Raw genomic sequence first — 24,261 nt, 5'->3', positions numbered from 1 at the left:
AACTTTGCAAACCACAAAGAAGCTTAACATGAAACAATAAAGCTTCCAGTAGAATTTTAGAAAATGAGAATAGCCAAATATGGTGGCTTCCATTGATCCAAAAGGCAGAAATACATTTTTTTTTCCTTTTTGGTCTGTATTTGTGATTTCATTGACATAGGAAAATCCACTGATGCAGACCAACAATTTAGTGACTCACATAGGGTCATATACAGACAGTATGTTATCAGGGAACTAGACTTAAAACAAAATCTTCCTGACCCAAGGCCAGCTCTCTATCCACCATACCACATTCTATAAATGGGAATATACCCTGAAAATAGGGGCTGAAAATTTGCAGCCAAAGTGCACTTATACATTAAATGTAAATATGATGTGTAGTACAGCTGGCCAAGCAGTTTTACAGTGACATAGATGTGCTTCCTCAAATTAGCTTAAGGTAAAGAATATATTGGGGATATTTTAAAAGAATAAAGATGAGGCATAATAATGGAAATTTCTATACTTTTACACCGAATCAAAGTCATACTCTAAAATATAAAATTATTTTTGGAGTATTTATGTTAAACTATGCATTAATTATCTGTGGGTGAATCTATACTTAGAAATAATCTTGTAAAGGCTTAATTGTAATGCTTAATAACTGTTGTCTGGCAGCCAAAGTAGGGATTTAAGGTATTTTGGAAAACACACATACACATCAATCCACTTTTCCATAAAGGTAAATGGTGAATATCCTTTTAGAAACCTTTTCTCAAGGGCCATGATTCTTCCTACATACTGCCTTTTTTATTATATATATATATATATATATATATATATCTTTTTCAAACTCTGATTTATGCAGATCCTTGAACTATCGGCTCATGTCCACCAGCTCTTTCTACTTACCATATTTCCCCATGTATAAGACGCACCCTTTTTCCGAAAAATTTGGGGTCTAAGAACTGGATGTGTCTTATGCAGTGGTTATAGATTTTTTTACTTGCATTTCCTGCTTTTTCATGTTTGTTTTTGTGCTCATTGTTGTAGATTTTTTTACTTGCATTTCCCGCTTTTTCACACTTCTTGTCTTTGCGCTCATTGTTTCACATTTGTTACCAGTATATTAGGTTACATTTTGCCACGTTCTGCCCAGAAATGGCACAGAAGAGATTTTTGTACAGTGCTGAATTCAAGTTAAAAGTGATCCAGTTTGCGAAAGTGAATGGAAATCATGCTGCTGAACATTTGGTCCTCCTCTAACTGAGAAAACAAACTGAGACTGGCTACAGGAAGAAGAAACCCTACTGAAAACACCAAGGCAGAAGAAGGCCATAAGAGGCAAGTCAGCAAAAAGGCCTGATTTAGAGAGGGAATTGAAGATATGGATTGAAGAGCAAAGGGCACCTGTGTCCACAAAGATGGTTCAGCATGAGGCAAGAAGAATTGCTGATGAAACAGAAGTTACTGATTTCAAAGGAGGACAAAATTGGTGCTTCAGGTTATATCATTAAGGCAGAATTCATGACTTCAAAGATAACCACGAATATGCCTGAATGATCCAGAATCACAGGATATAAGGAATTCTCTAAGTACAAGGCAGAGGAGTTAAAGCATTTATTGAAACTCAAAAGTAGCAGACCCACGGACCAGTCTCCCCAATTTGACATCCTGGCAAGAACCTTCCAAAACCAGTATGCCCATCTCACAATAGTGACCAGGAGGCCACAGAAAAACATTATGGCAGCAAGTCAAGACATACTGGTGCTTCCCCACCCCCCCCAATGCCAGGGCCCTCCAGCAAGAAGACCACTCACTGGCCTCAAGCCCCTGTTCAGCATTCTCCGGTCTTCATGAGGGTCAGTCCTGCCTTTTTGTAGCTCCTGCTGCCACCACCACCACAATCTCCAAGCTGTGCTCCAGCCAGCCGACTGCTTCCTCTCTCCTTCAGCTCTCAACTGCTCTCTCCAACTGCCTCACCAACTGTCTCTTAGCTTTGCTCCAACTGTTCAGCAGGCTCCTCCTACCACAGGCTTCATGTCACCACATGGACCAGAACTCAGGTGCCTACCATTGGCTCCAGTCCTAGCCACTCCCCCCAGGACCCTGAGAGCCCTACCCCCGAAGCCCACTCAAATGGGCAAGAAAGATCTTCCCATTCACTGATTCTTTACAGAGGTTCATGAAGCAGAATGGACTAAGCACGTGTACACACACCAGACTTGCCCAAAAGATGCCTGAAAGCTATGAGCAGATGAATAAAACTTGAGTTCAATAACTTTATGTAATACATTTTTTTTTCAAATTTCAGGCCCCAAAATTAAGGTGCATCTTATACACGGGGAAATACAGTATTATACCTATTTCATCTTCAGAGCCACAACCTTCACCATTTGGTTCCACTAATTTTCCCATTTCAAATTTGGGCTTCTTAAGCATCCTAACATTTTGAACAAATCTACCATGGAGAAAGTAAATGGAATGGTAAGTCTTTACTACGTTGTTTCCAGCACTCCCTAAATCAGTTTGTTAACAACTTCTTTCAAGTCATTTCTCTGTATATCCTGAGTGATGATTTCTATCATTTTCTTGCAAATTTGACAAACCTGTTGGTGCTAGGCAAAAAAGGTCTTACAGATCTGACTGTTGTGATTCTTGATAAAAACCAATACAAGAAGCAGAGAAAGTAGTTGGGACATCAACATGGGCTTCAATCATTGTCTGCTATTTTTTGGCCTCATCCTTCTGCATATCAGCAAGGCTTATTTCAAAAACGTGACCCTTAAGACCATCAGAGGTGATTTTAGTTCTTTAGTCTTGGTGACAAATGTCTTGCCAATTTCATATATATACACATATATACCTATACATACATATATACACACATATACATGCATACATATACATATGTGTGTTTATGTGTGTGTGCAGAGAGAGAGAGAGATTAGCTAGTGCCTTGACATCATCTGTCTTTGAAAATGGGTCAACCACTTCCCTCTTTACTCCTTTTTTTAACCACCTTTTGTGAAGCATTTGTTGTTGCTGTCATAATTATTCTCGGAAAGCCAAAAGGTCACATTACCTTTCTTGATTATCCCAATTGTTAATATTTTGTATGTGTGCATATGCATATACATATATATGTATATGTATAAATATGTAATATGTATGGGGCCGGGGGGGAGGGGGGAAAGACAGTGTTATATAATGGATAGAATTGACCTCAAAGCCAGGAAAACCTGAATTCATGCTTAGGCTTTGACATATACCAACTGTATGTGACCATGGGCACTTCACTTAACTTCTCAACACTTCAAAAATTCACCAAAGCTATGAGTCTCAGAGATTGCTTGCTGCTGTTTGTCCTTCATTCTTGAAGAGGACCATGACATTAGGGAGGTGATACCATGACGAGCAAGTGAATTGGATTTGAGTGAGGGCAGGCTGTGCAAAGTCACCAGCCTCACTTTCTCCTTTGAGCACAGTGGCAAGATAAAGATCAGGGCAGCTGGAGATGGCCCAGGATGAAGTGGGGACCTCACCTTTTCCAAAGGAGAAAGTGAGGCTGGTGACTTTGCACAGACCTCCCTCACTTAAATCCAATTCACTTGCATGTTATGGCATCACTGCCCTGATGTCATGGTCTTCTATGAAAACCAAGGACAAACATCGACTCTGTGAGTAGAAAAGATGCTGCCCACTCAAGCTTCCATTTAGACAATACAGTTTTCTTTCTTTCTTTCTTTATTCCTTTCTTTCTTTCCTTCTCTCTCTCTTTCTGTCTTTCTTTTTCTTTCTTTCTTTTTCTTCCTTCCTACCTTCCTTTCTTTCTTTCCTTTCTTTCTTACTTCCTTCCTCCCTCTCTCTCCTTCTTTCCTTCCTTCCTTCCTTCTTTCCTCTCTCTCTCTCCCCCTTTCTTCCTTCCTCCCTCCCTCTCTCCCCTTCCTTTCTTCCTTCCTCCCTCCCTCCCTCCTTCTCTCGCTCTTTCCTTCTTTCCTTTCTTCCTTCCTTTCTTCCTTCCTTCCTTTCTTTCTTTCTTTCTTTCTTTCTTTCTTTCTTTCTTTCTTTCTTTCTTTTTCTTTCTTTCCTTCCTTCTTTCTTTCTTCCTTTCTTCTTCCTTTCTTTCTTTCATTTCTTCTCTCTCTACATAGATATTACACCCTTACCTGCCAAGCTCTGCCCAAAGGGAATGTAAGTTTTAATCTCTGAAACTTCTTTTTGTTTTGGTTTGGCTTTTTTCTCTTAAAGACCAGACTTAACCACAAATCACTGTGCTCCTCGACCAAGCCCTACTTGGTCACTGTGTGGGCCCTGATTGGCTCAGAACGAATGTAAATAACAATTGTTTCTGTTTTGGCCAGAAACCCTGAGGGTCTTCCCCTCCCAGATCTATGGTTTTTTTTTTAAGGAGACCTTTCTTTGCCTCATTTTTTAATGCCTTAATCACTGAATGGGTGCTTCCTCAGTCAAACTGAGACCTGTTAAAGTCTCAGAGAGGTGCACACTTGGATTGGTAAAGATATCTTCTCACCTGAGAGTCCCCTATAACAGTGAGATACAAGTCCAATTCCTACCTCCACAATTTGTATTTATTTATCAATATATGTGTTGTTCTTCAGCTCTTCTCTACTTCCCCCACCCCCACCCCATAAAATGTAAGCTCCTCAAGGGCAGGGACTGTTTCATTTTTGCCTTTGTAATCCCAGTCCCTAAAACTGAGCTTGATACACAGTAGGCACTTAGTAAATGCTTATTGAATTGGAATGAATACCTTTTTTTTTAAACTCTTGGATTTTTCCGGGTTATCTTTTTATGACACTTTTCTCTTGAGAAACGCAAACATTTTCCTTTGGGACAATCTGTTGTTTCAGATAACCTGACTCCCATAAGATAGGGTGATCTTATATTTGTCAGGGCTGTTCACACCTTCACTCAACAAGTTCAATTGTAGGATTATCGTATCAGTTGTACATGAGTAGAAACTAAATACCTAAGCTGTAGCATAGGAGCTCGCATCACAGATGGAATGAACAGAGCCTGGCTTCCTGTTTTGGCATTTCATCTCACACACACACAAAAAGAACTTTAGAAGGTTTGTATTTAAGGAAATAGAGTGTGTTATCTCCCCTATGCCGTCTCTGCCTCCTAGCTTCCCTGACTTCCTTCAAGTCTCCTCTCAAGTCCTCCCTTTTACAGGAAGCCTTTCCAGATCCCCCATGATACTAATGCGTTCCCCCTGTAATTAAGTCCAGTTTATCCTGTATATACCTCGTTTGTACATATATTGTACATATATATTGTTTGCATGTTTCCCCCCATTAGATTGTGAGTTCCTTTAGAACAGGGAATGGTCTTTTGCCTTCCTTTGTATCCCCGGCTCTTAGCACAGTGCCCAGCAAATAGAAGACAGTTAATAAATGCAAGCTGACTGACAACATAGTACTCCCACAAGTTAAGCTAGGAAGGGGACGGGGGAGAACTTCTATGTTAAGAACATTAAGAAGGACATGAAATTACCATAATGATTATAACTACTAGGCACCAGAAACCCGTATTTTCTTAAATACCATAGTAGCCCCATTTCAAATTGTTTTCTCCAGGGATCAGCCCATAGGAGAGGGGTATTGCAGGCAGAAAACAGGAGAGTCAACCTAGAACTTCTTTTTTTTAATTAGTCATATGGTGCTGCCTAAAGTGCTCAGGGTCCTTGGAACAGCTCTGTACCATGTACCTACAGCTGACCCCGTGCAGAGAGAAGCATAAGTACCTATTCTTTCTCCATGGTATCTAGTCACATAGCCACCATCCCATTTCAGGCCTTAATCTCTAATCTGGACTATTACAATAGCCTTCTAATTGGTCTCCATGCTTCATCTCTTTAATTCTTACTCCAGACAACTGCCAAACTGATATTTCTAAAACACAAGGGCAGGCAGCATCACTGCAAAGGGGGCCTGGAAGCTTTTGTTCTGGATTGGTAGGTACTCCTAATACAGTAGAAATGTCCATCTGCCATGGAACTTACTGCCTGTATGATCTTGGGCAAGTCACCTTGTAACTCTAAAATGTGGTCTTTGTTAAACTCTTAGGTGTGTTCTAAACTCTACTGATTCCAGGAAATAGCCATGAAGACAAGTTTAAATCCAAAGAAATCGGAGCTATGTCCACTAAAGTTTGAATGAGAGGGGGGGAAAAGAAGCTACCAAAAGCAATTTTTAAAAAACAATCATAATATAACACATTGGTTAAGACCATTCCCATGTCACCACTGTCACACTATACCAACCCTATTCATTTCCATTACATTTAGCACATTGTTTGGATGATAAAGTACCCCAAATACAATTTCACTTCAGTATATTTATAGAATCATAAATCTAGAGCTGTAAAGAGCCTCAGAGGTCATCTAGTCCAATCCCTTACTTTACAGATAAAGAAACTAAGGTCAAAGTAGGTAAAGTGAGTGCCTCATAGCAGGGCCAACATTCGAACACATGCCCTGTAATTCCAAATCCAGTACTCTTTCCACTATATTATCTCCACTAGTAACAGGCATCTGTGATAAAATATTGGCCAAATTGGTCAAATCCTGGACTATGGGCAACCCAGGAGACAATTCCAGATAGATTTCTGAGCCCCTCTAACAAGAAGATAGAATAGCATTAAGTATGGGACCTAGGAGGGTATTTGGCAGAATCAGACTAGCCAATAACCCGATATGATCCATCTGCTAGGAGAAATCTCTGAAAGAAAATATTAGGGTTTGTGTTTTTATCAGCTATATACCCTGGACAAGTAATTCACCCTCTCTCAGCCTCAGGTTCCTCATCTGTGAAACGGGGATAGTGAAAAGTCACTTACTTTACAGAGCTATTGTGAGGATCAAATTAGATAAAATATATAAAGCAATTTGCAAACCTTAAAGTGCTACATAAATGCTAGCTAATATGTTGTTGCTGTTGCTACTGCTGTTGTTGTTTGATGATGATGATGGTGATGAGACGATGATGATGGTGGTGGTGGTGATGTTCTCCTTTCCTGGAATCCCATGGCAGAAAGAAAACTTTGAGAAACTCTTAGCAAATTCCATTTGGCTCCTGAGAAATGCAAGTTTTGCCAAAATATAGATTTTTGTGCTTTTAAAAATGCATGGAAAATGTAAGCTTTTCAAATAATCAGTTCTCTGGGTCATTCTTCACTTTCAATGGGCTTCACAAGCATCAATTTTTAAAGACCATTTCATTTTTTGTTTTGCTCTTGCCATACCAAAAGGTAATCATTATGGTGAGCTCATTTCATGATTCTGTCAGGTCCATCCAAGGGACATATATTGAAAGAAGTTTTGATGGTTCTATGAATGCCTTATTGTGCCTTTTCCCTTGTAACTTTAAACAAAGAAATTCCAATGTCTTTTAGCTTCATTTTTTTTTTCCTGATTCAAATTAGTGCTGCTTTCCCTATGTGAATTTCTAAGGAGTTCAAGATTATTTTATTATTTCCAGGCTGTGAGAAGAGAAATTTGAGTGTCCTCTAGTGAATAAAATATTGATTGTATGTTGTGTACAGGTCACGAAACCCCTTCAATAAAAATTAATATCTTCTGCCTCTTTAGGCAGTTCCTTGTCTTAATTTGCTGGTTAAGTGCTAGTAAACAAACCAGTTAGGAAAAGCTGGTCACTTGACCACCTTGAAAAGGGCCAAGCAGCCATTTACTGGGTCTTAAGAGTTATAATTATCCAGAATCAAGATTGAAATATCATAATAAGCTTGGGACTAAATGAGATGGGGTAAGTTGGTTTTCATCAGTTTAAGTAACATATGATTGACCTAGAGGGTGAACTCAATTGAAAATAGGGTTTCTTGAATGTTTCATCTACATTTTGCTTAGACAGGCCAAGTAATGGTAGGTCTAGGACAGTATTTTGAACTTGATTATTTTCCTCTTCATAGAAATTTCTCCAGTTTTATCCACTCAACATTTGCTAAGTCTATTACATATTGATTGATTTTTGCTAAATTGTTTTTCTCTTCTTCCCTTTTTTTTCTTAATTTTTTTTGTGGGAGGGGAGAGAACGATAAAAGAGAAAATTTAAGTGATGTAAAAACAAGATGTCAAAAAAAATTTTAAGCATATTATGTGTCAGGCACTATGTTAAATGGTGGTTCTTGTTATTTGTTATTTGTCTTTCATTTTCAAAAAGGACCAATGATATCACTGGGTGAAGTCTTGACTCATGAGTGAATTGGATTTAAGTGAGGCAGAGTTGTACAAAGTCATCAATCAGCCTCACTCACTCTTCCAGAGTCATCAAACTCCAGTTTGAGCTGACAAAAGTCAGGATGGCAATAGCCTGGGTTGCAGTGGAGGACCTTGGCATCTTCAATGTCTCACCAAACCCTAAGCACCCCACAGCACCTGCTTCAGCAACCTTCATGGCCATTGAAACAAATTGTTCTTATCCACCCATTCTACTGGAAAAGTCTTCACATGCTTAGACACCCCCATTAACTTACCAAGAAGCTTGAGGCCCATCTGTACCCTCAACCTGGTTTAGCCTATGTGCCAAGACAGTTTACCAGGGTGTGGCCACTTCATGTGCTACAGTTTTTGGAGCCATAGGTGAGAATTGTGCCAGGCAGACACCAAAGGTAGATGAAAAGCCCTGAAAAGGGCTCAGCAAGCCCTCACATCAAAAGTCCTAGTCCTCCTGAACACCCCATACACCCTATAATACTGGTAAAACAAAGACAAAAACAAAGCAGTTCTTGACCTCAAAGCAGGGTGCAGTATAGCATAATACCTTTTTTATTCTTGAAAAGAAAAAACTAGAATTGACTCCAATATCATCCTGATTGATGGTTGAGCAGAGTGGAAAAATTACTTACCAATCGTTTTCTTCATCGAATATGCCTGTTACTTACCAGTATCGTATTAACTTTTCAAGTAATATTGTCATATTGCTGACTTCTATTCAAAGGGCAATCTACAGAATCTGAGAATCTGAGTTGGAAACAATGTCAAAGACTAGCTTGATCATCCCATACTTGAATCCCCTCTACAACATACCCAACAAATGGTTATCCAGTCTTTGCTTGAACAACTCTAGTGCAGGGAATCCATTTCCTCTCAAGGCTTCCTGTTCCACTTTGGGATAGCTTTAACTGTTAAAAAGTTTTCCCTTACCTCAAGCTTAAATTTCCCTCTTTGTGACTTCCACTCACTGCTCTCATTTCTGCCCTCAGGGACCAAGGAGAACAAGCCTAATTCCTCCTTCATCTGCTCTATCCCCCTTACATCATTTCTTCTCCAGGCTCATCACCCCCAGTTCCTCCAATCAATCCTCCTATTGCAGGAACTCCAGGTCCTTCACCATCCTGATTATACTCTTCTGGACACTCCAATTGCAGTGACCAATCTTGGTCCCAAAGAACAAATCTTGATACCTATTTCCCTACCCTTAATGGTGAGATGGGGGTGTAGATGTTGCCTTGCATATACTGCCAGATAGTTATTTTGTCAATAAGATTTGGCTTTATTATTCGTCTCTATTACAAAGAAGGGTCCCATCTTAAGAGCACAATAGCAATAGATTTGGAGCTGGAAAGTACCCTAGAGAGCTAACTCCTTTACAGATGAGGAAACTGAGGCCCAGAGAAGTTAAATGTCTTGCCCAAGGCCACACAGGCAATAAATAGCAGAGCAGGGGCTTGAACCCAGGTCCTCTGATTCTGTACTACTATACTTTGGGAGGAGGTAAGTTAGCAGAATTAGGAAATAGTTGCAAGTAAGAAACCAAAAAAAGGACATATTGGACCTTTTAATTCATAGAATTGAATATGCTCTTAAAACTTGACAAGTTTTTTTAAATAACTCATGGATATTTTAGGACCCCCAGATTATTTCCTTTAATAATTGTGTCTAGTTACTCCCTAACTTGTATTTGGACAAGTTTTTTTTTCAGTGTTAATACACTAAGGATTCTTATTCACATAGAAATTTGTCCTCTTTTTGATTGACCACTCAGAAACAAGTAGCTATGGAGCTCTTACAGAGCCTGTAGAATTAGACACTCGATACCCACTCAAAATCATAACTCATGATTCCCCACAAATGTGTATCCTTCAAAAAAAGTTTAACCGAAGAACACAGTAAATAAAGTGACAAGAAAAGATTCTTCCCATGTACAAGTGGGATATACCCTTCCACAGGTTACCATACCCACCAGTGAGATAATACACACATAAAACAAGCATGACAAAGGAACATATATGAAAGACAAACATATGCAAAATATATATGACAAGGAAATATACATAAAGGGGCATATACCAGGAATTAGTGAGCCAGAAGATATGTACAGACAAGACTATTCACACCTATGACACTGAGAAGCTGCTAATGTCCATTGGTTATATTGTTGTGCTACCTGAGTTCAAATCTATCCTCAGATACGTTAGCTGTGTGACCCTGGATAAGTCACTTAACTCTATCTACTTTAGTTTCCTCAATTATAAAATGGGATAATACTAACTCCCAGAGTTATAAAATCAAATGAGAGTACTGCCTGGCACATAGAGAGTACTTAATAAACGGTTCTTTTCTTCATTCCTTCCTTTCTTCCTACCTATATACTATCTACTAATCATCACATCTCTACTTTCTGCTGCAGATGTCATCTCTGGCAAGTACATTGTCTATGCTAGACATTCTGTCTCTGTTCTGGATGTAATGTTTCCACTCTCCATAGGACTTCACCTTGTTTCTCCCAAGGCATCTCTGCTGTCCTCTTAGCTGCCAGTCTTTTCTCTGCTACAGTTTTCAGGGTTTCCATTCTTCAGGACTACCTGACAGACTATTCACACTTATTTTCTAAGGTACAGTGACTAAAAAAAAATCTCCCCATCAAGAGCAGATTAGAAACTTTCAGTTACTAGAGTTCTGGGTCACCACAGCCATGGTTATGAGTAGGCAAAAAAAAAAAAATCCAACCAGGAGCCTTCAGGTAAAGTTAACTCTACTTTTTTGATTTGCTGTGTCTATTTCTGATTTAAAGTCCATGGTTGCAAAGAACTGCCTGACTTAAAAGTTGGAGAATTCATTGTAACTTCCCTTCAAGTGACTAAAACACACACACACACACACACACATGCTCTCACTATATAGAAAAGGGCAAAACCATCACCTCTACCTTCCTGGCCCCTATTTCTTCTTTAACTATGTATATCTGCCACCAAAATAAAGGTCATTGTTTTCACAGTATTATGTCTAGCCTAAAACCTTACATTCTCTACATGTGAGGAATACTGAAGTTTTTAATTTAATGAGACAACATATATTCAATAGATAATTTAATTCATCAAAAATGTACTAATTGTATTCCAGGTTTGTATTAAGTGCCACTGGGCATATAAAAATGAATAAAACAGAGTCCCTATCTTCAATGAGTTTGCAATCTCACAGAGGAGGTGAGACACGTGCACAAATAAATATTACACAAAGTACTATTGAATATGATGAGTTATAGGTGAGGAGCTTAATACTATGGGAATTGAGACAAAGGAGAGAATGTGGGCAGTGTGGTGCTGTGAAAATAACAATGCATTTGATATAAGAACACCTGAGTTATCCAGGCTCTACTACTTTCTACCTGTGTGACTTTGGACAAGTCATTTAATTTCTCTGGGCCTTAGCTTCCTCATCTGTAAAATGAAGACAGAGTTGGATTAAGTGATCCCTCTGGGGCCATCGAATAATATGTTTCCCCAGGTCCCTACTGATCATTGAAAAACAATACTAACACCCTGTGTTTATAAAATACTTTTATTTTCAGGGATTTTTCACTCTATCTTCCTTTATTCTCTTATTATTTATTTATTTGATATTTACGTTTTCAGCATTGATTTTCACAAGAGTTTGAATTACAAATTTTCTCCCAATTAATACCCTCCCCCCACTCCAAGATGGCATATATTCTGATTGCCCCATTCCCCAGTCAGCCCTCCCTTCTGTCACCCCACTCCCCTCATCCCCTTTTCCCTTACTTTCTTGTAGGGCAAGATAGATTTCTATGCCCCATTGTCTATATATCTTATTTCCCAGTTGCATGCAAAAACTTTTTTTTGAACATCTGTTTTTAAAACTTTGAGTTCCAAATTCTCTCTCCTCTTCCCTCCCCACCCACCCCCCCTAAGAAGGCAAGCAATTCAACATAGGCTACATGTATATCATTATGCAAAACACTTCCACAATACTCATGTTGTGAAAGACTAACTATATTTTGCTCCTTCCTCTCCTATCCCCCTTTACTCAATTTTCTACCTTGACCCTGTCCTTTTGCAAAAGTGTTTGCTTTTGATTACCTCCTCCCCCTATCTGCCCTCCCTTCTATCATGCCCCCTTTTTATCTCCTTCCTCCTTCTTTCCTGTGGGGTAAGATACCCAATTGAGTGTGCATGTTACTCCCTCCTCAGATCAAATCTGATGAGGGTAAGATTCATTCATTCCCCCTCACCTGCCCCCTCTTCCCTTCCTACAGAACTGCTTTTTCTTGCCACTTTTATGCATGATAATTTACCCCATTCTCTCTCTCCCTTTCTCCCTCTCTCAATATATTCCTCTCTCATCCCTTAATTTGATTTTATTTTTTTAGATGCCATCCCTTCATATTCAACTCACCCTGTTCCCTCTGTCTCTGTCTCTGTCTCTGTCTCTCTCTCTCTCTCTATGTGTATATATATATATATATATATATATATATATATATATATATATATACGTGTGTGTGTGTGTGTGTGTGTGTGTGTGTGTATTCCCTTCAGCTACCCTAATACTGAGGTCTCATGAATTATACACATCATCTTTCCATGTAGGAATGTAAACAAAACAGTTCAACTTTAGTAAGTCCCTTATGATTTCTCTTTCTTGTTTACCTTTTCATGCTTCTCTTGATTCTTGTGTTTGAAAGTCAAATTTTCTACTCAGCTCTGGTCTTTTCACTGAGAAAGCTTGAAAGTCCTCTATTTTATTGAAAATCCATATTTTGCCTTGGAGCATGATACTCAGTTTTGCTGGGTAGGTGATTCTTGGTTTTAATCCTAGCTCCTTTTGACCTCCAGAATATCATATTCCAAGCCCTTCGATCTCTTAATGTAGAAGCTGCTAGATCTTGTATTATCCTGATTGTTTTTCCACAATACTCAAATTGTTTCTTTCTGGCTGCTTGTAATATTTTCTCCTTGATTTGGGAGCTCTGGAATTTGGTGACAATATTCCTAGGAGTTTTCTTTTTGGGATCATTTTCAGGAGGCGATTGGTGGAGTCTTTCAATTTCTATTTTGCCCTCTGGCTCTAGAATCTCAGGGCAGTTCTCCTTGATAATTTCTTGAAAGATGATATCTAGGCTATTTTTTTGATCATGGCTTTCAGGTAGGCCAATAATTTTTAAATTATCTCTCCTGGATCTATTTTCCAGGTCAGTGGTTTTTCCAATGAGATATTTCACATTGTCTTCCATTTTTTCATTCCTTTGGTTCTGTTTCATAATATCTTGATTTCTCATAAAGTCACTAGCTTCCACTTGCTCCAATCTAATTTTTAAGGTAATATTTTCTTCAGTGGTCTTTTGGACCTCCTTTTCCATTTGGCTAATTCTGCCTTTCAAGTCATTCTTCTCCTCATTGGCTTTTTGCAGCTCTTTTGCCATTTGAGTTAGTCTATTTTTTAAGGTGTTATTTTTTGGGGGTCTCCTTTAGCAAGTCATTGACTTGTTTTTCATGATTTTCTTGCATCCCTCTCATTTCTCTTCCCAATTTTTCCTCTACTTCTCTTACTTGCTTTTCCAAATCCTTTTTGAGCTCCTCCATGGTCTGAGACCAGTTCATGTTTTTCTTGGAGGCTTTTGATGTAGGCTCTTTGACTCTGTTGACTTCTTTTGGCTATATGTTTTGGTCTTCTTTGTCACTAAAAAAAGATTCCAAAGTCTGAGTCTGAATCTGCGTCCATGTTTGCTGCCTGTTCATGTTCCCAGACAACTACTTGACCCTTGAGCTTTGTGTCAGGGTATGACTGCTTGGAGAGTAGAGAGTACTTTGTCCCAAGCTTGAGGGGCTACGCTATTGTTTTCAGAGCTATTTCTATACAGCAAACTCTGCCATACTAGCACTCCTCCCCACTCAAGAATGGCCAACCCAAACCACAACTCAGATCTAAGCAGGCTCTGCACTCCCACTCTGATCCACCACTTAATTCCTCCCACCAGGTGGGCCTGGGGCCAGAAGCAACTGCAGCTGTAGCTCTGTAAGCAGCCTCAGAGCTGCACCACCTCCACCGCCCCCCCCAGTGGTGGTGGCCAAACTGTGAACTCCTTTCACTCTGTCCCCATAGTTTTTCCCACTAACTTTCTCTGTTGTCTTTGGTGTTTGTGGGTTGAGAAGTCTGGTAACTGCCACAGCTCACTGATTCAGGGCACTACGGCCTATTCCTCCTGGCTCCTGGTCTGGTTGGTCTGGGCACAGCCCATGCTGGGCTCTGGTCCGTTCTGCTCCCAGCAGGTTGGGATAGACCTTACCCAGCCACCATCCAAGCTGTCCTGGGCTGGAGCCTTCCTTCTCTCTGCTATTTTATGGGTTCTGCAGTTCTAAAATTTGTTCAGAACCATTTTTAATAGGTGTTTGGAGGGTCCTGGGGAGAGCTTTAAGCAAGTCCCTGCTTTCCAGCTGCCATCTTGGCTCCGCCCCCCCATCTTCCTTTATTCTCATAACACTTCTGTAAAGTAGAGAGAAAAGGTAGATGATGTTGACCTCATTTTAGAGACAAGTAAGCTAAGGCAAAGAGAAGTTAAGTAGACTATTTGGCTAACTGGCAGCAGAATCACTTGAAGGCTGTGTCTAGCCTGGAAAATAAAAGATTTAAGGGGAACATGACAGCTGTCTTCAAGTTTTTGAGAAACTATCACCTTGAAGATCAATTAGATTTGTACCCTAACCTCAGAGGGCCAAGCTAGAAGCAGTAAGTTGCAAAGATGTCAATTTAGAGATGGAAGTCACAAAGAGGTAGATTTAGAGATGGAAGTTGCAAAGATGTCAATTTAGAGATGGAAGCTGCAAAAAGGTAGATTTAGAGATGGAAGTTGCAAAGATGCAGATTTAGAGATGAAAGTTGCAAAGAGGTAGATTTAGAGATGGAAGTTGCAAAGAGATAGATTTAGATTTGAAGTAAGGAAATAGATCCTAAAAATGAGAGTGGGCTGCCTTGGGATTCTCCCTCATTTGAAATCTTCAGTCAAAGGCTGGATCAACCAGAGACAAAGTAGTACAATGGAAAGCATTTTGGATTTGGAGTCAGAGACTTGTAACACCAGTCCTGACTCTGCTATTTACCACCCTTGTGACCTTGGCTAAGCCATTTAACCTCTCCCTCACTTAGTAAGTACTATGCCTGGCATGTAATAAGTGATTAAAACAATGCTTGTTCACTCGACTCTCAGAACTTGTTTCTCATGACTTCTAGTATCTTCTCCAACTCTAGATCTGTGATTCTATAATCTATAAAATAGACTAAGTGGAAGAGGGGAAGGGAAGGGAACAAACATTTATTAAGCACCTACTATTTGGCAAGTATGCGCCCTAAACCCTTTTCCACCAATGCCCAGCCTATCTGTGATTCAGCATGCCATAACAGAGCACTAGATGAAGAGCCAAAGACCTGGGTTCTAATTCTGACAGCCAAGGCCCTCCCATTTGCTAGCTAGGTGACCTGTGACAAATCACATAACCTCTCTGAACATCAGTCTCCTCTTCCATAAAAAAGGAAGTATATGGCATAATCACTAAAGTTCCCCACAAATCTAATATTTTGTGTTTCCACAACCTAAGATTTCTGACTTCCAACAAAGTACTCTTTCTAGGAGGCAACACTGTCTCATTCAAAGGGAGAGCTACAGCCTCGGCAAGCACTTATTAACTACCTAATCACATGACCTCAGTCATTGTCCTTTAAGGGAAGATAGTTTTGGGTTTTTTTACTTTTTCAAGAGAACTCTGGACAACTAACTACATTAGAGTCAGGAGCAGGACAAGGGTTCACTCTCAGGATTTATCTCCAACTTGAGGAGTGACCTTGGATTAGTACTTTACCCTCTATATGCCTGCCTCTCCTTGTCTGTGAACTAAAGCTAATTAAAAGACCACCTACGGGTATGCCAAGAGGAATAATGTCTGCAGTCCCTAAGCTCCTCAAAAGAAAATTACTCTAAACCAAAAATCCTGCTAGAGTAGTTTCAGAAGAAAAGTAAATTTTCTTATCCTGACTTTCTCAGGGAAATTTTTGAGCAAAACCTCTATTAGTGACAGTAGTGGCTACAAGGGATGAGATGATCCTGTCATCAAATGAAGTTTGTAGGGTTTTTTTTTTTCCATCCAAATCTCTGATTTCATCAATATTGGGAGCTACTAGCATAGAAATTCCTTCCATCAATGCATATTGGCAACTGGTCTGTAATTTATAGACTTAGAGAGCTCTGCAGGGCACTGAGAGCTTAAGTAATTTACTCAGTCATTCAGCCAATGTGTCAGAAATAGTTGTGTGTTTGTCCTTCCCTCTCAAAGAGGACCATGACATCAGGGAAATGATATAACTTGCAGTTGACTTTGATTTGAGTGAGGGAGGGCTGTGTAAGGTCACCAGCCTCACTTTCTCCTCCAGAGTCAGAAACAGGACTTGAATACAGGGAGTCCTGACTTGAAGACCTGTTCCCTATCTACTGTACCACATTACCTTTAATATTATACTTATTTCCATATTAATTCTTCAAATGCTTCTCCACCTAACAGTAATCTGGTCTTATAAGACTTCCAGTGAAGGAAAACCTACATCTTTTAGAGGTAGCCCATTATACTCTGGAATCATTCAGTTTTTCCTGACATCCAACTGAAATTTGTTCCTGTGCAACTTCCATCCCAGAAATAAACAAGTGACTTGTGTGTACATATGAAGGTGCTGAAATACCCTGTATACTTTTCATTGATTAGAAAATCACAGGGCCTATACTCAACTTTTTCTGCTTAAAGTCTCTGACACAAAGGACTTCAACCGAAAAATTCTACAGAACCTAAGTTAGAGCAGATTTGTCCCCCAGATCTCTATTCATCCTCACAATATGTTTCTACCAAATTCCTTTTATGCCATCTCTCTCCAACACAAAGTGGGGAAACTGATCAGACACATTCCCTGCATGCCACCCATCCCACAGCCTCCAGGTCCCAGCTGTATTGCTAACCTCACACATTCACAGTCAAATCAGCTCCAGTTTGCAAATCCAACAGCTTTCTTGACTGGAAAGGGGCTCCTCTTTCCTTCTCCACCAACCCCCTTTCATTGACTTGACAAACTGGCAACTCCAGACATGTCATCCCCTGAAACCTTGTGCCAACTGGTCAGACACTATTTGGGAAAACGAACATCCCCCTCCACAGTCCCACCCTTCCTCTGCCCCCCCCATCACCACAACCCTCCCTTAACAGGGCATTGCAACAAATGCCTTCCCTTCGCTGATTTCTCTGTCAAGGTTCTGGCAGGGATGAGAGGGCAGGACGGAGCCAAGTTTTCAGTTGGGGGGAAAAGACTGGACTTGTGTAGTCTGTATGCAGAAAACCTTGGCAGATGAGAATTAGGAAATGCAGCCAATGAGGCAAGGGTTTAATCTGGGAGAAAGCCCCTCACATGCAGGCAGTTGGCACAGAGGAAAGGAAACCACAAAAACAACAAGGCACTAACATTAAAAGCTGGGTTTACACACACCAAAAGAAAAGGAAATTCAGAGCTAACTTCTTTATCCCTTCTTAGAACTCCTCACAACTGGATGAATTTTGCAGATGGAGTTTCCTCTTTGGGATTGGGAAAGGCTGAGAGATGCAAACACAGTAAGTCTATCTTGCTCACCATCTTAATTGCAGCAGAATGTCTCTAATTCATTTCTGTGCTCTAGAAGACCTTCCTCTTAAATGCTCTATCAGTAGTTCCCATTTTACAGCTGGAAAAGCTTTGCTCCGAGCAAGTGAAACAATTTAATCAAAATCACCCAGAAAATGAGGAGAAATAGGAGATGGAGTAGGGCAAAAACACAGTCTTCTATATCAATGACCAGATCGTATTCCCACTTCAAAGATAAAACATTTTTATGAAAATAATTTAATTACTCCTCCAAAAATCTGTATGACCTAGAAGGTATCTTTTTTATTTTAAAAAAATTTATTTATTTTAATGGAACAGCCTGGTATTTTGTTTTAAACCAAATTTGGTGCCATTGTCTGCAGCTGAGTTAACCACGCAATTGTGAGATTACCCAATGGAACTTCCTTTCCCCTATCAGTATTGCCAATGCAGTACTAAAATGTAGCGATATTTATATCTCTGATGCTTCTGGGAACTGTTAGATGTTATTGTAAATTTGTTTTGGTCAAACATAAAATTTATAAAAGCCTTCTTCTACAATTTTAAATACAGACAACTGGGTAGAGACAGGAACAGTCTGGGGGTGGGCTTTTGTTTGTGATTCTCTGCCTACCTCTTTTACTTCTTTCAGGGGCGAAAATTATACCTTTGTAAACAAGTATTAGTGCTAAGACAAGCGGAGCTGTGTAGTGGATAAAGAGCCAGTCTTGGCATCAGGCAGATTTGAAATGTTATCTTCCATCTATATTAGCTATGTAACAACCATGGACAAATCACTTAACCTCTCACTATTCTAGGTCATTCTTGAAGACTAAATTACAAGTGAGTTGTCAATTTAAATCAGTGGAATTATCCTTTCACTGACAAAAATCACATGTCCAGATTTTTAAAAATTATCATGTCTCTCCATTTAATAGGCTGTAATTATTCTTATTACCTATATATAATTTATTATAAAGGTGACAACTTCAAAATGAAAATGATTGGTATATTAAGAAAGTAATGATTTTCATTCTTGTTAGCCTTTGAAATGCTCCCTCTGTGCTTTTTTTAAAATAAACTTTTTAGTTTGAGTCATAAAATAACTTTAAGAATAGATTCAGCAATAAATTCTCGCTGTATAAGTATTTTATAAACCTATCACTACAGAATTTGGAATTTAGTTGGAATACCAGCAAGGACATGAAAAATAATTCATGCAAGTTTGAAACTCAGATGAGATTCCATAATATATTGATTACTGGTTGTGGTTATACGACTATTTGGAAATTTCTATTTGTCTCCCCTGTCTGGCAATACAACTTCATTAGATCATATTCAATCTACTTGATATGACAACGTCTTTGAGGGTCTGCAGGATTAGGGCCAACTTTTCCCCACAGTGACCTCCTTAACTCTAATGCTTTCCCACGTATGTATGTATATTGACTTTGCAGTGGTTTTTATAAAGAATGACCTCAACATTCTGTCTTCGTCACAGTGCGTAGGGTTGGGTTGATGTACAATTTCTCCTGAGACCACAGAACATGACAACTTAAATTTGAAAAGGTGACATGGTCTGTGAACAGTCCTCCATCATGCCAATACCTCTCTTATCTACTAGTGGCTTTTTTAAACATCCTTATTTGTGTATCTCATTTAAAACCTTTTGTCCATTAGAGAATATTCTTTTTTTTTTTAAAGGTGTTTTATTTATTTTTAGTTTACCACACACGGTTCTACATAGTTTTGAGTTCCAGTTTTTCTCCCCTCCCTCCCCCCCTCCCTCCCCAAGACGGCATGAAGTCTCATATAACTGTCATGTATAACTTCGCATTGAATTAATTTATGCTCTAGTCAAGTCGTGGAGAAGAATTTTGACCAATGGAATGAATCATGAGAAAGAAGAAACAGAACCAAAAAAAAAAAAAAAAACAAAACAAACAAAGAAAAAAAAAACCCCAAAAACAAAAACAAAAGAGAAGCAGAAAAGGCGAGCATGTAGTGTGCCTCAGTCTGTATTCAAACTTCGCAGTTCTTTCCATTAGAGAATATTCTAAGAAGGATTCCCTGTGTCTTCATTTTCCTAGAGCAAAAATTCCTAGTAAGGACCCAAGCTCTAGCTGCCATATTCCCATCTAAAAAGGCACCAAAATACTACTATCATTATTCACTCCTGAATAAAGTAATTCTATTTGACCTTACTACTCACACACATATAATAATACTAAATGCGCTCCTTCCAAATAGTTCCCATATGGTCATTAGAGAAGGAAACTTAGAATAGGTATACCAGTAGCCATTATCTCCATTTTTTTAACCTCCATATAACAAAGACCCTGTCCCATTGCAACTGAGCTCACTATTTCTTTGGGAACTCCTGATTCATTGTCAACAACTTCCCCTTACGTCCTTGAGCTTTTCAACCAACATTCCTTGTACCTCCACATTCAAAGGGAAAATTTGCTTCTGAGGACACCAGATGCATTGCAACGCTCTCTACTAGTGTCCACTCCTTTTTCTATTTTACCCCAACTTATGAGACCAGAAAGAAGGAGGTAGGAATGCTTCTTGTTCCGTATGGCCACTTGCAGATCATTTGTCAATGATCATCCCTCAAAGAGCTTTCCAATAAAGTTAAGGTCCATTCAGTCTGATTGAACTACCCTCTTCCTATATTTGTTGCTCCATTCTACTGACCTGCAGGTCATTCTTTTTAACTTTTTCAATAATTTTAGTGCCACAGTAACAGCAATATTGTTTTAAGAACAACTTTGAACCACTAAGTCATTTTGGCTATTATAAATACCCAAATCAACTACAAAGGAACTATGAAGGAAGATGTTATCTGCATTCAGAGAAAGAAATGATAAATTGAAGTATGTATAGAATGGTTTTACACATACACACACACATGTTTGTGTCTAATGGTAGCCATCTCTAGGGCAGAGGAGGAGGGAATTAAAAAGGGAAAAAATAAAGTTACATGATAACTTTATCATATATTTAAAAGGAATAGCAAGTTGTACACAACAGATTTGCAGTTTCATGTGCAATCATCTTTTTTTCTGTTCTACTATGTTATGGAAATGCTTGTTTTATTTCTTAAGTTTAGAATAAAATAAATAAAATTTTAAAATAATAATTTTAGTGCTTAGTAATCCTCTCTTCCCCATGCCATGCTATCATCTTCAGGGAATTCAATATTTATGTTGAAAACCCTTCTGACAACCTCGTCACATAGTCCTTCAAGATCATGAACATCTTCCACTTCACTTTAGTCACATATCATCATAGCCACACCTTAGACTGCATCTTGGAAATAGTTTAAAACCCAAAACTTTAAAATTCTATTCTTTGACCACGACCACATATTACTACTTCTTCCTCTTTTTCTCTAATGCTGACTCTATTTATTCCTTGCCCTTACTGCAACCATCAGGCCCTTGACTGATGAGGCTGCCACTACCACCTAGTAAAAGAGAGACAGCCAATGTGTAGCGCTGGATCTGGAGTCAGGAGGGACCAGGGTTTGAATCCAACCTCAGATGGCTGTGCTAGCAGTGTGGCCATGAATGAGTAACAACCTCTCTGAGACACAGAAAAACGATGATGATAATAATAGACTTAAGAAAGTGATAGAAGAAATGTTAATTATGTGAATTAAATTTAAAAGTGTCATCCTTCCCCTCCCCCTCACCACCCAGCCCAGCCAGTTGTTAAACTTTTGCTAGCATACTTCTGCCTGAGTTCCAGTCCTACTTTTGACACATAATGGCTATGTAACCCTAAGCAAGATGCTTAACCTCTCAAGGTCCCGGGAAATTCTCTAAGACTGTGAGTTGCTGCGAGCAGATGCTGACCTGCATCTGTGGTAAGGATTTCCTCACCAGTTCTCTATATCAATGAAATAGTAGGCCCAAGACAAACAAACAACCTGCATCACAGGGTTGCTGCAGAGAAACACTATACAAATGCCAGCTATCATTAAAGACCCAGCCTGAGAATACCTGTCTTCTTTGCCCCAATACCTCTGAGAATTGGAGGTTATTCTAGTGGTTATCTCTGAAACATTCTCATTTTTACCCTTGTTTAGAATTTCATCCTAACTTCATTAGATCACAAGATCCTAAAGAGCAGAGCCTGTTTTTCCTTTATTTGTTTGATTTTCTGGGAGTTTGGGTCTTTGATTCTTTGTACACAAAACCAGTTTTTAAAATGCCTTGTTATTGACCTATCTTTATTATCCTTATTCATCTCTCCCGTCTTTTGCCTGTCTCTGTACTCAGCCTCAGCAACATGGTTTCTTTTTAACATTTCATAGGTCTTTAGCCTAGATGCCCAGATTTTCCCCATCCCTCCAACCTTCTGCTTTTCCTGATCTTTGAATCTTCAAACCTGGATAATTCCTATGATCTGTTTAATTTACTTCTATTTTAGAGTATCCGTTGAGTATTACTCTGTTGAGTATCAGTCATGAAACAGACTGAGGAGAAGTCCGCAAAAATTAAGTGATCTCACTCACTACAAATTTATCCAATCCAACCCTCATTGTTTCTTTATAGACTCCATCTCATTTCCCAAGGTGATTATTCCAAACATTTTCTTCTCTACTCTTGCCACCGATGGTTGTCCTGCTTCATGGTCTAGTAGTTATACTGGTGACTCTGGCAGAGGATTGTTTTGGAAATTCTGGACATGGTCTATTCTGGGAATTCTGAAAACTGTTAATTCTTTATGTGGTCAGTTCTCAAGATAAGACTGGCCAACAGAGGTCAGGACAGGAACTTCTCAAATAAACTCTTTAAGAAAGCCTACCAAACCCTCTGTAATCTGACTCCTGACCTCATAATGCAACTGAAACTATCCCTCTTCAAAGTTACCAATGATTTCCAAATTGCCAAATCTAATGGCTTCTTCTCAATCTTCATCCTTCTTAACTTCTCTGTACCCTTTGCCATTGTTGACCATCATCTCCTCTTGGATTCTCTCTCCTCTCTAGGTTCTCATAACATTGTTTTCTCCTGGTTTTCTTCCTACCTATACCTACTAACCTCTGATGTCTACTTTATTCTACCTCCTAATTTGTCATAAGGTCTATACTGGGTACAGGGATTGCAGAGGCTACTAGGAATGCTGTTATCAAGCTAACAGGCAAGTTAAGCAAGTGAAAGAGAATATTACACAATTCCTAAGCTGCCATGAGTTTACCATAGATACTGCCTGTCTGAGTCAAGAATAATACCATTCACTTTTAGAAGCTCTGTTTTCCGTAGAATATATGGCTTCACACCAAACTTAAGTGTCAGACATTTCTGAGCAAATGCTGGCCCCTGTGGGAAAAGTTTCTGAAGATAGGTTTCTGTAAAGTACAGTGGATGTTAGAGCATGCCTGATACTTCCCCTGTTAACAGATACCAACAGACATACAAATACTCCATTGTGGAAACTAGACAAGTTGGCATGGCTTGTTCATGGCCATTTGTCTTTATGGCAGTTGACTGAGGCAATAGACATCTATAGCTGAGAACCATACCCTGTTATGAAGCATCTCAATCTGTTCATACCTACTTTCCAAGGACCTGAAGAATCCACTCCTTGTTTCATGATTCCATATTTAAGATCAAAGGGTTATATAAAAATCCCCCATGATCACACTTCCCTAAAATTCATTTCTATAGGAGATATTACACAATTGTAGTAATAATGACAATAATACAATAACTTGCATTTATATAGCACCTTGAGGTTAGCAAAACATTTTAGGCATGGTACTGTGGAAAGCATGGTAGATTTTGAGTCAAAAAACTTAGATTCAGATTTGGGATCTTCTATTTATTCTCTGCATAACCTTGTACAAATCACTTAATCTCTGTGGGCCTCAGTTCCTTATCTATAAAAAATTGGACTAGTTGACTTCCAAAGTTCTTTCCAGTCATAATACAGATTAAACTTAAAAGTTTGTTATGTATACATTTTTCAAAGAGCTGGTTGCTAAACATTTATCAGAACATTGCTACTTAGGAGGTAGTCTTGTATTAACAACAAATGTCAGGTTAGCAATCTATGATGAAGTTTGACTCACAGACTCTTCATTGGGACTGAAAAATCTAAAGCATCACCTTTGCTCAGGAAGAGATGGAACTTAAATGGAGAAAGTAGGCAACCATGACAGGAAGCTGTAGGGTCCAATATTCCAAAGATTAAATGATTTCCTACTAGTAACTTCTTACTTGCCCAGACTTTTACCAGCAACATCTTCTCTCACTCAATTTACTTTACTGGTTTTGAATCAAAGAATCTCCAAGTTGGAAGAGACCTCAGTTGGTCTTCTAGTCCAAAAAGTACCT

The 24,261-nt window shown here is 39.1% G+C and overlaps 1 pseudogene; it reads right to left on the bottom strand.

Moving 5' to 3' along the window:
- Nucleotides 1–507: 507 nt before the first annotated feature.
- The window catches only part of LOC118857659, a 72,225-nt pseudogene continuing 48,471 nt past the window's right edge, over nucleotides 508–24,261 (bottom strand).

Source organism: Trichosurus vulpecula, chromosome 7 (genome assembly GCF_011100635.1).
Source record: "Trichosurus vulpecula isolate mTriVul1 chromosome 7, mTriVul1.pri, whole genome shotgun sequence".
Taxonomy (NCBI): domain Eukaryota; kingdom Metazoa; phylum Chordata; class Mammalia; order Diprotodontia; family Phalangeridae; genus Trichosurus; species Trichosurus vulpecula.
This window is presented reverse-complemented; position numbering and strand designations above follow the sequence as displayed.